At 35.0% G+C, this 13,953-nt stretch overlaps 1 long non-coding RNA gene across 1 annotated transcript; it reads right to left on the reverse strand.

Moving 5' to 3' along the window:
* Positions 1–1,101: 1,101 nt before the first annotated feature.
* On the reverse strand, positions 1,102–11,763 carry LOC145676612 (uncharacterized). The gene is made up of 2 exons (XR_014129417.1): positions 8,225–11,763; positions 1,102–1,293 (listed from the first exon to the last, which is right to left on the reverse strand). It is a non-coding gene; the product is annotated as an uncharacterized LOC145676612 (long non-coding RNA).
* Positions 11,764–13,953: the final 2,190 nt, after the last annotated feature.

Raw genomic sequence — 13,953 nt, forward strand, 5'->3', positions numbered from 1 at the left:
ATAATTGCCTTGTGTGATAGTGCGTTAATGGTGCAATTGTTCTTCTACGGTTCGGTTCTTTTGCAAATATTTTCACATAAATAGTTCATGATGCTCAAGTAGTACTTATTCCTTGTTGAATGTTTCTTCTTCTGGCAGGAATTGTGAATACACAACACCTCAGTAATTGAAAAACAAAAGTCATAACTACTTTGATTTTAGGGCGACTTTTTTTTTCTTAAGCAGTTTTCCCTTTGCACTAAGCAGACTGTTAACTTGTCTGCATGTCAAGCTCGTAAACCTATGTCTTGTGTCCCGTAATAATATATTTCATGAATGTAGGATCGGATCTCAACCGATCGATCTTATCTTTAGCAACTTGTTTCCGACATTCTTTTTGGAGAAAATTTCTTTCTGAACAAGTGGAACGACGACGCGTCTCATGCCCAAATTATCAATAAAATAGTACAAAGAGTTTCGTGTGAAATGCTGAGGAGGTCCAGGGCCATCTCTCTCAAGTTTACATGACGATTTTCCATCAAGATTTCTTTCACTTTGTTGATGTTTTCATCGATTAAAGATGTTGAAAAATGACCGGAGCAAGGCAAATCTCCATACACTTCTTGGCTCTTTTGAATGCTTCGTATAACCCATATGCTTCAGTTTTGAATGAAACTGACTCACCATGTCTTTTCTAGCATTTTCAATGATCCCACAGACGGAATTTCGTACGCAACCTACAATTTCAAGGAAACTCTTTGCTCAATCTTTTTATTCATTATAAAAAGCCAAGACATACTGTAGGTCGACAAACAAAACCAGCACATGTAAACAAACTAGTTCACCAATCACGCTCTTATTGTACATCATAACTAAGCATAATGCTGCCATCTTACAGCAGAACAAAATAAAGAATATTTTACACGGCATTTTTAAATTAGAAATTCCGGATACTTTCTTGATAGAAATTTATATATATATATATATATATATATATATATATATATATATATATATATATATATATATACCATTAGATTAAAAAAAAAATTCAATTCAATGAGCTACTTGGCATCTCTTTAGCACGTATCTTAAAATAAATATATGTTTTAGCATGAATATACCTAAGTTCGTTTATGTGATGTAATTTAAAACAGGGACCAGAAGGTAATATATACACACTTAATATCTAACTTGATATCAAAATAAAGACAATTATTTTACCGTTGCAATCTGTCATCTGTTCCTTCAGGAGCTACAATGTTATCTTCGCCACGAGAGCAAACTTCATTCATGTGTAGCTGTTCAGTATTCCTGCAAAGTAGGAGATTAAGTTTGAAAAACATATCATACAATATTCCTCTCCAGTATTCTATATTTCAAACATTTCTAACTGTATAAACCGATATATCAGTGCAATTATTACTATAAAAATAAATTCTAAATTAATATCAATTGATCTATTATAAACCAAAGAATATACGTGAATGAAAAATGTCAGTTTAAGAAATTTAAAAAATGACACATTTTTGTAATGATTTAAGATACCAGTAACCATATTATTCAACGGCTTCATGTTCATATGAGCGCAGAAATTTGTACTCGAAGTTTAACATTTCTTTTCAGCAGAGATGCTACGCGAATCTTAAGCCAACAATGTAACCTGGAATCGTATATATACTATGGAACCCAGCGTTAACAGCCCTCCCTGCTGGTCTAAAGGCTACCGCGCACTGCTTTCAAGCACCGGACCCTGGGTTCAATGTTCAATTCACTTGTACTCTGAGTTTTGAAATTCGAACCTAATATCCACAAATTTAAGGGCATTACTTAATACAAACTTAATAGAAAATACAGACATATCACTGAGCAAAATACTACTGTATGAAAGAATTTGTGATAGATAACCTGTAAGAAAAATGTACATCGGAACTATCTAGTCACCATACTCGTGACTTAAAATCTTTTCATTGACTTCCGATGATGTGAAACAACGCTCAGCAATTCTAACTACCTTTCCACTTACAGATTTCTGCTATTCCTTAATACATAAATGAAATTAAATCCTTCAGTTTAACATCCCACGGTATGTCCTTTAGGCTAAGGGAGATGATGATTAAAGCAAGTGACTGATAAGGGAATTGATGGAATGAGAAGTGGGGGAGTCAAAGGAAATATCCCGAAAAACCCCACGGACACAATGTTATCCACCACAAACTTACTTGGCCGGGATCGAACCAAGGACCCCACGCCAGAGGTAAGTGATCTACCACTGAACCACCGTGCCCCCAATTCCTGAATATCATTTGTACCCCGAGCTTGCGACTTTTCCCTGGAGTCTCGGTCACGAAGGATAAAACAGGAACAAGAAGAAAAAAGAAAACATGAAGGAACAATACAAAACGAAGCGAAGAGTGATGCTGGAAAACAGTTTGTCAAGTACAATGATTAAACATCAAATGCTAGTTAGGAAATGAAGGGTGTGAGGCAAGAACATGGTAAACAACAAATTTTCAATTGCTGAGTTATGCAGCACCCGATTGAGAGGAACGCATACCGCTTCGTTTGAACTTGTCTGTTTCATCTTTAAGGTATATTCTTATGTGAAAAATCAGCTTTCTGACTTTTAAAATGAAATGTGCAGCAGAAAACGTCTAATTTCTTAAAATAGTAACATTGTGGGTTACCATGTTCTTGCCTCACACCCTTCAAACCTGCAATAGTCGATCTGGCGGAGTAGACTTGTGCGCTCTTTTGTGCAAGGTTGTCAGGTCGTGCTATTATTTTTATTGTTATGACAATGGTGTGTAACTTTTGTAATTACCGCTTCCCATTCATAGCTAAACCAATCCTTGCCCAAATTTTATTTTATTCTTTTAAAATAAATAAATTTTCAAATACAAGTCTGTCGTCTCCTTCATTTCTGGCCTCCAATACCCAATTTAAGAATCATTACACGGATCCCAATGAAAAATCGGGCATTTATGAAATAAAATACAACTGCCATGAGAGTCGTATAGGCAAAACCAAAAGAAATCTAAAGGTTTGTTTCGAGGAGTATATTCAGGATTCAAAAACGTAAAACCCGGTGTCAGGTCTGCCGAAACATTTGACAGTAACACTACATAAGGTAGAAGATTCAAAAAAATTATCAGGGGCCAGAAATGAAGTACAGAAGCTCGTATTTGAAACTTTATTTATTCATTTAAAAAAGCCAAAATTAAATTTGGACAATGGCTGATTATGCGAAAAATGGGAAGCAGTAATTACCAAATGCGCACACCAGTGTCATAACAACAAAAATAATAGCACGAACAGGCAACCTTGCACAAAAGAGCACACGAATCGACTTTGCCATACTCCAGATTTCATCACCGCCATTTCATGTTTAATCGTTGTACCCGACAAAGTGTTTTCCAGCTCAGTTCTTAACCAGGTAAGTATGTTAAATTTTATTTTTATTTTTTCCTTGACCAAGACTAAAAGAAAGTCGAAAGCTCCGAAGCACAAATAATATTCAGGAATTGCAATAATCTGTAAGTAGAATGACAGTTAATCGACATTGATATGACTATGTCTTAACGTAAGTAATTTTACTCTGAAATTTAACATCTCCTTTCATCGAAAGGAGATGGGGATAAAGTTGATCTTAAAATGCAAAGTGCTTGCCTAGAAATTGAAAACCAGACTGACATGCACAGATAGCAAGCATGGTATTGCGGCCAATCCAGAAGTTCCGGGAGTGACTGTCTGACATTTGAAAGCTAAATATTTTTAAAATCAAGGACTGTTAGGCTAGTTTTTGTCATTACAATGGCAAAATATTTGTATTCTACTATCTTCAAAATATCGGCTTTCAACTCAGATTTAATTTCATGTAAATAATAATAAAATCTGCGTTCCGGATGTGACGCACATGGGCAGTGAAATCATGGATACTATTCTTCAATCGCAAAAATCTGTAAATATTCACACTGTACAAATCAAACACTTTAGAGCAAGGAGGATATTTCAAGCTTTCGTATGATGTATATACTTTCGAGAAAGCATGCGGGTATTTTCCTCTTAAATAATTAGAAAAAGGATCCGGGTGTGGCCTCTGAGCAGACCTTACAAGTTAACTCTATTCAATACAAACATACCTACTAGTTTGAGCAAACGGTTTAAAAGGAGGTTTAAACAGCCTTTTTTAACACCGAATTTGAAGTACATATAAGATTGTTAAATATTACTGGTATAGAAAACAACTCTTCAATAAACTGAAGGTGCTTTTCAGTGAATTCGACTTACATATTATTAAAATAAATACATTTTAAGTAGTTACTAATTAAGCACTTTAAATTAAACTAGTTTATCAGTTTATTCCTAGAAAAAATGGCTAAAAATTATCTTGTAGTACACTGTAATGTTAAATCGTTATTGTGTCACACAGGTACACTAGTATCACAAAACTGCCAGTTTCTGTGTTACTTTTGTAACACAATATTTTACACAGGAACTTCTGTAAAAGTATGCACCACTCTGTGTAAGCCTTTCATTTCAATTTGCGGAGGAGAAACTATTTTTCTACTTTCATTTAAAGAAACCACTCACTCTTTATTACCAGCTGTGTATTTCGATGGATCTTCCAAAAGGTTCAAGAAATATCACTTTCATCATTTTCGTTTCAGACCCGCCCGACTGGCAAGTGCAAACATATTTTTTCTTGGTGTTAGTTTTGTCACCAAGCAATTCCACCATCAGGAATTTCCCTGCCTGCAAATCCTCTTCACTTACTTCAGTATCTAAAGGAATGGAACAAAATTCAACTTCATCGCTTGACTTGTTGTTAGAATCTGGGTAAACATCTGCAAGATCCAAAGGCGAAACATTTCTGACGGAAGAACGAGAGGAAACAACAATGGTTTTGGGTGGGGAACTAATAGTAAGGGAGATTTTGTCATTGCTGTAGAACAACATGAAGCGACTTCAAACTTTCGATTGGGTGCAGATTCTTCAGCGTTCGTTGAGTATCGGCTTGCAGGCTTGAATTTCTTCCTTCGCAACCAGAATGCAGCAAATATTTCTCATTACTTCATTGGCATATACCGTAAAAGAATTTGCGTCATCAACAGTGTACTTTTTTGAATGAACAGCAATTTAAACTGACATTTTAACAATCCTGCCAACTCCGTCAATTGACCCTTTGCCGAGGAATGTTGCGAAGAAAGACCAAGTTGCTGAGATGTACAAGTTTTAAGAAAAGCTACTCTCAATAAGCTTACCGTACAGAACTGAACCCGGCGTCAAACCTATTTCATTGCTCTGAAACTTATCAATAATTATCAATATTGATTAGTGATTAATAATCATCAGTTATCAATAATATGGATTAGCTAGGGATTGGTGAAGATTTCAGGTATTCTTCGGAATTAAATTATTAATTCCGAAGGAGATCTGAAATCTTCAACCATCCCTAGCTAATCCATATGAAACACTTATAATAAGTATCCTCAAATATCGCGGTTGGATTTACTTCGAATGTTTATGTCGTTCAGGCTTCAAATTATCTTTCAATCTTATGAATTAACAGAAACGAAGCGCATACAACAAAGATGTCACACCCGGAATTTAATATATTGGTCTTATTTTACAATTAACAGTATCGTCAGAGAAAAAAAAATAGACATTGACGTAGGTTTGAAACGTCATAACACTCATTCTCGCGTATTTTGCTCTTAAAGTAATTACTTGTTTTCGAGTAAACAAAAATTTTAGCAATATTTGGTTCCGGGTGTGACACGGACAGACAGATCACTTTAAAGGGCGTGAATTTTACAATAACTCATCTCAATTTTCTACAACTTTAAGGTGAAGCAACCATTAACACAACTGCTTGACACCATACTATTTTAAAGGGAAACAAGTGAAAATCTATTCCAACCAGCATTTCCGAATCAATCTTATTTTTCTTTGATAACGCTGATCTTCCACTAATGTCATACAAATATGATTACAACTTGAGAAAATCATTCAAAGTTTTAAATTTTTATGTTAATTCATCAAACTAGAGACATATACCTTCTGTATTTTGCTGTTTAAATGTTATTCGGAATAATTTGAATTTTTAGTGTAACAGGATTACTTTATTCTAGATTGGGTCACTAACCACTTGATTATTAGGAAGCTCTTGACCTAAAACAAAGTTACAAAATTACGATACTCTCGTCTATTTTTAATTTTGTTGCAAATATGTGTTTCTTAGTGGTAAGCACAGCTATATACTGTCATGAAAGTTAAACATGATTAATTACCTTCAAAATCATATAATTTTACCTGACTCACCCACAGTAAGTACTAACAGCAGTGATAATCCATGAACTGTAAATACAAAACTAAACGTACAAGATATTTCTCGTTAAGTTTCTTCATTGTATTTTGTCAATATTTTCAAAACTTCCTTCGAATTACGGGGAGAAATACAGTAATTAGTTAATAGAAGTAAGGTTTAATGAAAAAATTAAAATGATAGGTAATTGCTAAAGCATATACTGCGATTATGCATAGTTACGTACGCAAGAACTGCCACTATATTTTGACCAGCAAACACCGTGTGCGTGGGTTTTCTCGGGGTTCTCCCGTTTCCTCCCACTTTCTTCATTCCACCATTTCATTCACCTCTCATCATCACCGTCTCGTTTAGCCTAACCAGCATAACCGTGGAACGTAAAATTCAAAAATTTCATTTCATATTTTGACCAGCTACTGGAAATATGTATTATTTTTACTAATATTAGGAAGCATAAACTAATCTTTAACCAAAATGAAATTTATGAAGTGCCTTCTATCTTTTCACTCGGCGCTAGGTCAACTTAAAAGTATGATAACGTTATAGAATTCGACAAAATATGCTAACTTGCATGAAACAGTGTGAACATAAAAATAGTTAAAAGATATAAGCAACTTTAAAATATATGAACATATCTATAAAGTTTAAAAATTGGGTTATGCATTTCAAAGTTTACTCACAAACAGAGTGAGTAAACTTTGGAGTGCTACTATTTCCAACATCAGGTTTAACGATTACAACAGGGGTCCACATATTTATAAAATGTACAGAAGAAATATATACTATTATTTTGATTGAAAACTGTGTAAGTGAAAATATGTCGGCATCTTCTTGTGAGATGCATACTTACAGCGAAAAAGAGGAAAGGTTAGGCAGGAAATCCTCCGTAAAGAATCTATTATGTAGGGTATGCGAAGATAAAGGAAGCGAGTTAACTCATGATGCGCGACTATAAAAGCAGCGGAGAAAGAAGTATTCTTGGACTGACAAATTATTTATTATGTAGATGCTGTACTTTTTAATAATAACAGAACAGACAGATTGTCTAAGCAGCTATCAGAATAAATACAAGCGCAGGTTACTTCTTCTTTAACTTGGAAAAGAAAATACTTTATTATGTAGTGCAATACCGAACTTTAATTCTTATTGTTTTGGATTCAACGCAACGCTCGCTCCGCAATACCATGTAAAATGAATATCACACTTTGGTACAGAAAGGATCCAACCTAGCTACTAATCTATATGGAGGACCTGTGTTCTAGAACCTTCCCCACAAAAAGTAAGAATTTGTCTTTCCCACCTGCGCACTACGGATACACTACGTACGGGACGCTCGGGCACTTCTGTTGACTCACATAGCATTCTAGCTTTCGCTGGCCACCTAGCACAAGTTGGTTTGTGCTTTTTATGACATACGTTTGGACGCGCATTTATACTAGTATGCGAAAGCCCTCCTAGAGTGATTTTGCACCCATGAATGAAACTCCTACCGTAAGGAACAACTTCTAAATGAATTTCGGGATGAAACAACTGTGTATAGTAATAGGATAGCAAAGAACCATTTTTGATTTGTGCATGCACCAGGGTAATGGCAGCCCAGAACATCTTAGGGGATCATTTAAAGCATGAAAAGCGAAAGAATGCCTTTTTAATTTGATGAACTATTCTTAATCTGCACCAAAACCCTTATATTTTGATTACTTTTATACGTCTTTTTTAAAACCTCAAAACATATATTTCTTTTGACAAATACAAATTACACAAATTCCATTACACAAATTACAAATCTATGGTTGCATAAAATGTGTTGGCAATTATATTTAAACTAAGGGGGTACTAGATACTACTTTTCATTCAATAATGATGCTCAACACTAAACTGACTACTACTGGCAATATGAAAACTAAAGGCACTTACCGCTCACAACTATCACAATCAAATTCATTGCTGTCCTTCTTAAACTCTTCTGGAATCAATTCAAATATTTTCCAATCTAAATCGGGTGGGGACTTAGGAGCTGGACCGCCGCCTGTAGCATTTTTAGATCTCTTGTAAAGGCTGATGGACTTTTCTGCTGACACTTTCATTCGTCTCCATTGTTCCTTAATGCGAAGGAGGCTGCGCTGTGTTCCATAAACTGCTGAAAAGCCTTCATGTATTTGCTTCCATAAATTGTTGTTTTTTCTGTAATGAAATTAGGTCTCCGGATTTGCTTTCAATTCCGCTGACGTTGCAGCGAATCAAATCCAACAGTAATTCCTTCTCTTGAATTGACCAGTTATCGGACCGATCGCGTTTTTTCCTTTCTTGCATTTTTCGAAACTACTCTTATATGAATTTAATTTTTCGTTCATGATTAACATATAAACACACAACGGTAATAACAACCACATCAAATTTCGCGGTTCATATGTTTTCGCTTTACCCAAACTGCGCACGCGCAAAGTAATTTGTCCACCGTTGCCACATTTATTTTTGTCCATCTACGTATACGGGTCTAACTAGTAAATGAAACCCACATAAACCGATTAGTTTAACTTCAAATGGATTCTGAATACCAAATAGTTCACCAACCTTAGTAGTGAGCTAGTATGCAACTAACTAGTAGGTGACTAACGATCAAATTAACGAATGGTCTCTGAATACCGCCCATTGTTCTCAAAATGGCGTTTGAGGTTGTGGTGATGTAAACAGCAAGAGCTCAAGAACAACAACTATACAAGATTGTTATTGATTTTTATGATCAAGTGCTTCAAGAATTAATAAAAAATGTCCAGTTGGGCTGGTGGCAAAATGTTGTGTGTGTGTATATAGGTTTCCATCAAACAAACCACAAAATTGTAAACACAAACGAGTTAGAACAATTTGCCCGTTTGTTGTGACAGTCTACCAGATGTTAGCTATTTGTAATGATAGTGGTAACGTATTCTAGAAGGTGCTGGTCAATTTTAGGCACATCACATCTTGCAAAACTTTGGCTTAGGTACACCACATTTTCCAAATTTACAGCTAATGTTGAACACTGAACGGATAGACATATTTCTGAGGAACAATTTCTGCAAATGGCTGATGTAAATAATACAATTGATTTTAAGTTCGAAAGTGTAGCATTACTAGTGTAAAATTAAAGTGCGGTGCAGTTTTACTATACGGATCCACAGATTGTGAAATGTACGAAAAAATTTGGGGAAGTCTTTAACTTGCCCATTTTATGACGAGAACAGAACCCAAAGAACCGCTGCGGGGCTTCGAACCCGTTCCTACTCCTACTTATACCACCGACATATTTCGTACATTTTGACGTTAGGTTTGAACTTTTGTATTTCTTTTAGCCAAGCATGAGGTATATGAGAAACTCCATTACTACTTGGAGATTGTTTTCAGGAAGGCTCAGAAAGTGTGGACGTATGACAAGAAATAGTGCATAAAACGAACCAACTTGTGGTAGGTGACCACTAAAATCCACGAGGTAAGAGTGCACTTTGTGTAGAACATCCATAAGAACCAATACTTAACACTTAAGTACTCGCGCGGGATGTACACAAACCCCCAAACAAATAAATTTTGTCTTGCTAGCCAGAAGTCCTGATGAAAAATGATGAGTTTTACGTCCCACGTTATGACGCTTAAGCTAAAGGAGACGGTGATGGTGAGAAATGAAGAAAGTGGAAGGAAATGGGAGAACCCCAAGGAAACTCACGCACACGGTGTTTGTCCACCACAAAGTTCACTTGGCGGGAGCTGGGATCGAGCCAGGTCGGGTATGGACTTTTGGGTTTCGGATAGAACAACGATGAATTTCGAAAAAGTACTTATTCAGGCGTAATAACAATTGAAAATGTATTATTATGCAAAATTTGGTAGGTACCCCAATGGGGTTTGGGGGTATCATGGGGTACCAAATGTATAAATTTTTAAATGTTTTGAAACATATGTCTACGAAATCTTTCAGAGAACGTTACAAGTACTAGATAATCGAAAACCACATTTCGCTACACCTCTTGGTTACCGAAATATGGGGAAATAAACAGTGATACCATAGATGTGTGGGGTTTGCGTACTGGATGCAAAAATTTCGAAAAACTAAACACTCATTCCTAATAACAATCTCAAAAGACGTTTAAATCCAAAACTAGGGATGGGACTTGGGTATTTACCCACTGGGTAGGTAAATAAAAAATGGGTAAATACCCGGTAAATACCGAAATTTTATTTACCTACCCAAAAAATGGGTATTTATTACAAACTGCAAAATTACGTAATAAGAAGACGTAGTGGGTTCTAAAATAACACTTGAAGTGAACATGGTAGTAAAGAAAGGAAAACCCTTGAAGAAGACAATGACATGACACTTTTTCTGTATGTGAGATAGGCGGAGACATCAGCTGTGATGATGCCATATATTTATTCCATATATCCGATGAAGCTGATATGTTATCTTCGTAGAAATGACACCTCATAACGAGATAACGTTTTGCCCCTAAATGTATAGCTAGAATATTTCGAGAACGCTGCTAATTCTTGAATGTTCTGTAATTCATTTGTCCTTTCATTAGCTTTATGATAGAAATGCCATGGATGATGCTGCCAAATGAGATGTTAGAAACCAGAGTGAACTAACGGCATTTTGCCGAATTCTAAATTAAAGCATGAAATCATTTGAATTAGGCGTATGAATCTGATGCCATCCGGTCAGAAACTAATTAAAGAAAAAAATGAAATGTAATCTTTGAGTTTTACGTCCCACGGTTAGGCTAAAGGAGACGGTGATAATGAGTAATGAATGAAATGGTGGAATGAAGAAAGTGGGAGGAAACGGGAGAACCCCAAGAAAACCCACGCACACGGTGTTTGTCCACCACAAAGTTCACTTGGCGGGGGCTGGGATCGAACCCGGGACCCCAAGCACCAGAGGTGAACGCTCTATCACTGAGCCACCGCGGCCCCACTAATTAAAGAAACTGACGTAATCGTCATGAGAAGCCCATTTTCTAATGGCATTTTATCTATCTTGTTTACAAGAATGCTAATTTCATGCAAAACACGAAAATACAATTACTTTATTCTGGATTATGATAGCTCAATTTTTATTACATTTTGATGTGTAGCTAACAAGTGTAGTGTAAATGTGAAAGTCCCCACTCATACTCATGCTCCTACTGTGTTTTATTTGTAGTTATTAAAGCATGCATAATGTAACAGAAAATATATATTTCAAATCATGTCAATTTTAATAACTTGTCGCCCATAGTCACTTGTAGAATGTAAATTAAAAGAAAGACACTTATTTGCGTTCCATGTTCTATTTTAGTTTCTTTATTTGTAGAAAAAATAACTGTGGTCTTTTTCAGAGTCAACAGTTTTTAAAAGTAAGTTCTCTAGAGAAACATACTTATTTTATGTTACTATTATCAAAACAGGAACGACCACGTAAATTATTTGTATTAAGGAAAATAATAAATTTACTGACTTTTGACATTTGTTCTAGTTTCTACTGGATCCACTGTTACTTGTTAATTACTTTTACGTACTGCGAAAGAATGTCCGTCTCACATATAGGGTTGAAAGGGAAAAAACCCGTATATTTACCCAATTTGGGTAAATACCTGGGTATTTACCCAAGGTAAATACCCAAAAAATATTTACCGGTAAATATCCCATCACTATCCAAAACAAACACAAACAGCTGTGGGGTTTTAGGGGTACCATGGGGTAGTAAAACATCCATTTCTAAACATTAGCAAAACACGGCTTAACATATTTTAAAGAACATTACATAGATGTGTTTACCGAAAATACCAAGTCAGTACACCTAACTGTTACCGAAATATAGGGAAATAAATAACTGGCATCATAGGTTAATGGGGTTCACGTGCTAAAAGTTACAGTTTTGAAAAATTAATTATTCAGGCCTAACAATAATACCAAGAATATTCATAATCCATAAAAAAATACACATACTAATAGGGTTTAGGGGTACCATGGGGTTTGTGAAACCCCCACATCTACTTCAGTTTTCAATTTCTTTCGGCTAGCTTAAACACAACCCTCAGCTGGGTCAAATACCGAAAACTGTAGGTCAATATCTAAGAAACTAACCGAGATTTTAAGAATTGTATTTTTGATGACGTCATACATATATAGATACTTATGGATATGGACTTTTGGGTTTCTACTATAAGGAGGAGAAATTTCACAAAACTAATATATGAGCATTAATATACAATCTAATAGACATTCTGTAGTAAAATATGATGCTACCCCTATGGGTTAAGTGAGAACCCCACTATAGTTTTTATAAAAAGATTACAACATTTACTAATTTCTTTCGGCTACCTTAAACAATGTGCTCAGCTGTGTCGAATACTGAAAACTAAATGTCAATATCTAAAAAAGGAACCGAGATTTTAAGAATTGTATTTTTGATGACGTCATAAATATAGATTCTTATGGATATGGACTTTTGGCTTTCTACTATAAGGAATAGAAACTTCACAAAACTAATATATGTGCGTTAATATACAATCTAATGCACGTTTTGTAGAAAATTTTATGGTACCCCTATGGGTTAAGTGAGAACCCCACTATAGTTTCTATAAAAAGATTACAACATTTACTAATTTCTTTCGGCTACCTTAAACAATTCAATCAGCTGAGTCGAATACTCAAAACTGCATGTCAATATCTAAAAAAGGAACCGAGATTTTAACAATTGTATTTTTGATGACGTCATAAATATAGATTCTTATGGATATGGACTTTTGGGTTTCTACTATAAGGAATAGAAACTTCACAAAACTAATATATGAGCGTTAATATACAATCTAATCCACGTTTTGTAGTAAAATATGATGCTACCCCTATGGGTTAAGTGAGAACCCCACTATAGTTTCTATAAAAAGATTACAACATTTACTAATTTCTTTCGGCTACCTTAAACAATTCAATCAGCTGAGTCGAATACTGAAAACTGCATATCAATATCTAAAAAAGGAACCGAGGTTTTAAGAATTGTATTTTTGACGACGTCATAAATATAGATTCTTATGGATATGGACTTTTGGCTTTCTACTATAAGGAATAGAAACTTCACAAAACTAATATATGTGCGTTAATATACAATCTAATGCACGTTTTGTAGTAAAATATGATGGTACCCCTATGGGTTAAGTGAGAACCCCACTATAGTTTCTATAAAAAGATTACAACATTTACAAATTTCTTTCGGTTACCTTAAACAGTGCTTTCAGCTGTGTCGAATACCGAAAACTAAATGTCAATATCTAAAAAAGGAACCGAGATTTTAAGAATTGTATTTTTGATGACGTCATAAATATAGATTCTTATGGATATGGACTTTTGGGTTTCTATTATAAGGAATAGAAACTTCACAAAACTAATATACCGGTGTATGAGCGTTAATATACAATCTAATGCACGTTTTGTAGTAAAATATGATGGTACCCCTATGGGTTAAGTGAGAACCCCACTATAGTTTCTATAAAAAGATTACAACATTTACTAATTTCTTTCGGCTACCTTAAACAATGCGCTCAGCTGTGTCGAATACCGAAAACTAAATGTCAATATCTAAAAAAGGAACCGAGATTTTAAGAATTGTATTTTTGATGACGTCATAAATATAG

The sequence above is a fragment of the Thermobia domestica genome, unplaced genomic scaffold (assembly GCF_964235325.1).
Source record: "Thermobia domestica unplaced genomic scaffold, izTheDome1.hap1.1 HAP1_SCAFFOLD_243, whole genome shotgun sequence".
NCBI lineage: Eukaryota > Metazoa > Arthropoda > Insecta > Zygentoma > Lepismatidae > Thermobia > Thermobia domestica.